A 3532-nucleotide genomic window follows, 5' to 3' on the forward strand; every position below is an offset into this window, starting at 1 on the left:
TCCACAACTAACTGAAACATTTTATGTAACTCACTAAAATGTTCCATTATTTGTATTTTCTTCTTACCAAAAGTGTACTCTATGTACCTTTTTCTGATAGTTGATTTTTATTCTAAATGAAAGAAGAAAATCTGAATTCCTTTTTTATTTTATAAAAAATAAATTTTAAACACTTAAAGATTTATTTTGAAATAAATATTTTAACTGCCATTTATTTTGTCCTTAATACTTTTTTGTTAAAAAGTATTGTTGTAGTACTGAATCCTTAATTGTATCCTTAATTGTTATAGTACTGAATGGCCAGGGTATCAATACACTGTGTTTAACAAATTTTTACCAAGTCCCAGTCATTCTTGCAGAGCTTGCTATTTCAGAGTCATTTACCATCATAAATTACAAATTTATGCTACCAGACACTGTCAAGTATCCAACTGTGAGGTTGGATCTGTGCTCTGAAGATTTCACCTATGAAAAAAAAAATTTCAGAAACCTATTGTTCTTTTTGTAATATATATCCATATTATTTATCATAGCGAAATGACCTTTTTGTAAAATAAATGTTTTCTTTTAAGTGGTAAACATGTATTATATAATCAAGGGGGAAAATCTGCTTTCATAATGGGTAAAATTAGGTCAAGGGTGTTTTATTTCAGGATTTATCCAGTTAGTTTTCCTGTAAAGTTATGTTTTCTTTTAGCTCAGTGTTCATTTGCTTTGTGAGGATAGAGGTCAGAGAAGGTTAATGAAAGCTACAGATTTGTTTTTCTTGCTAAAAGTATACAAAGATGTGGAGTATTTTCCAAGTAGTTTCACAGGGTTTTTGCAAAGTTCAGATAAAATATTCAGTTAACAAAGTTAAGTTCCATCAAGAAATTTGTAATACCATTAAGGTACATTAAAAATAATGTTTCAGGGTTTCCCTGGTGGCGCAATGGTTGAGCGTCCGCCTGCCTATGCAGAGGACACGGGTTCGTGCCCCAGTCCGGGAAGATCCCACATGCTGCGGAGCGGCTGGGCCCGTGAGCCATGGCCACTGAGCCTGCGCGTCCGGAGCCTGTGCTCCGCAACGGGAGAGGCCACAACAGTGACAGGCCTATGTACCGCCAAAAAAAAAAAAAAAGTTTCAAAGCAACAGCATAGAAGTATACTTACAAGTTATAGCTTAAAAAACAAAATGAAAATGAGGAATAATATAAATTGGTAAACTTTATACAAAAGACAATTTCAAAAATATGGCAACTTTTTTTTGAAGTCCAAATTGTTAAGTTGGATGGTAGGTACATGAGTGTTTTGGGTTTTTTTTTAACCTTTTTGTGATCTAAAATATTTTATAATTATAAAAAAGTATTTGCCTTACAAAAGTTTATATACCTTGGGAATTAAGAGGTAAACATAGTTGATAAATATTGGCAGACAACATGCTACAATCTTTACTGCAGAGTTTAATAATGAAAAATATCTATTTTTTTTTCTTAAAGAGATATTTCAGGGAAGCGTTCTATTTATTTCCTGTTTTGTGATCGGAGGTAGCCAGTACAGGGAAAGTATCAGAGGACTCTTTTTAGCTTTTTAGCTTGAGTGTCACAAGCCAGCTGAAGGAAAAGCAAACTCAAATAGGTAATAGAAATGAGAAAAGGAGAAAGAAAAGTATGTATGTTGGAAAGTTGGAGTATTTCCTTGTGGATAACTTAGGAGTAAAAGATGGGCTCATTGCCTCAGTTGGATGAGAAGCCAGCGGCAATTTCAACTACCTTTTCTGACTATAACCACTAATTTTAGGGTGTCCTAATTTAAAAAATTTTTTTTCTGTTTCTCATTGTAAGACAGTTGCTTAATTAATAGTTGTTGGGTATTTGGAAGACTTCAAAGGAAGTAATCTCCTTTGTGTATATTATTAATGTGTTCATAATAGAAATGAAATCTTTTGGGGTACCCAGATACCAAGCTATGTGAAGCATAGGTGTTATCTGAATCATGTCCTTTACTTTGAAATACTTGGAATTTGAAGAACAGGATATGCAATTTATATTACAACTAATTCTGGAGCAAATATAGCAAGGCAGTTTTTTCCTATTTATTTTGTAAACTCTGAGTGCATTGAAAGTTGAAAGCAAAGGACAAGAGCTTCCTTTGTTCATGGCACATATTTCAATATATTTTTCTGAAATTGTCAGTATCTTCTGACCAGTGCCTTCATTTTCTGATTTGTTGTCAAACACTGTTATTAGTATTATTTCTATATAAAAGGCTTTAGAAAGGCCATGGTGTAATATTCTTATATTAAGAAAAAGGATATGATTATAAAGCTAAAACATACCTTCAGTTTTATTTGTTTATGGTGTGCTACAAATTGAGGGAGATTGAAAATATCTTAAATCAAGAGCAGACATTGAGTAAAAGCTTATGGCTTTGGATGGATTTGAAGCATGATTAAATGATAGAGTAAATAAAAGCTCCTGGTCAACCAAATCCTAATGGAGGAAAATAAGAGTTCTGCATAATAATTGAGCCTCAGCTTCAAAAACAAATCTTTCTGTGAACTGGTACTACTCCCAGGGTCAAGAGAAATAGTAAGAACAATACTGAGCACACATGGCCTTTCCTATAAAAATATGAACCAGAAAACTCACAAAAGAACCATTAATGTCATAATCCCAAATTTGTAACACGTTCATCAAATGTTTAACATACAGGTTTCTCTTTAAAAATGGGGTATATGGGCTTCCCATAAAGCAGAAACTAACACACCATTGTAAAGCAATTATACTCCAATAAAGATGTTAAAAAAAAAACATACAAAAAATAGTGGTGGTGGGAGGAGGGGTAATAGGCATGTTAAAAGACAAAAGATTTAAAACACCTGCAAGCGATTCCAGGAAAACGCCTTCAGTTATTGTACTTTAAGCCAATTCTGTTGTACAGTCCCGTCCCCTTCCGGCTCCCTCCCCTCTTCACTAGTAACTTTATTAAAGATCAGGAACAAGTGCTGTCGTCCTAGCTATGTTATAGTAGACGACACATTCCTAACAGTTTTTTTTTTCAAGCAAGGGGGAGCTCATTCTGTGTGCTGCAGCACGAGGAACCGAAAACAAGAAACAGGTGCCCTTGCTCGCTCGCCTAACAGTTTTTGTTTTTTTTTTTTTTTTGCGATACGCGGGCCTCTCACTGTTGTGGCCTCTCCCGTTGCGGAGCACAGGCTCCGGACGCACAGGCTCAGCGGCCATGGCCCACGGGCCCAGCCGCTCCGCGGCACGTGGGATCCTCCCGGACCGGGGCACGAACCCGCATCCCCTGCATCGGCAGGCGGACTCCCAACCACTGCGCCACTAGGGAAGCCCCTCGCCTAACAGTTTTTAAAGTGACATCTCACTGCTTGATTTATCCAGAACCTTCTTCCCTTATTTCCTGTATTAGCTTGCTAAGGCTGCCATAACAAAGTACCACAAACTGAGAACTTAAACAGCAGAAATCTTCTGTCTCTTCCAGTTCTAGAAGCTGGAAGTTGGAGATAAAGGTGCCAACAGGGTTAATT

Source organism: Grampus griseus (genome assembly GCF_964374135.1).
Source record: "Grampus griseus genome assembly, chromosome: 9".
NCBI lineage: Eukaryota > Metazoa > Chordata > Mammalia > Artiodactyla > Delphinidae > Grampus > Grampus griseus.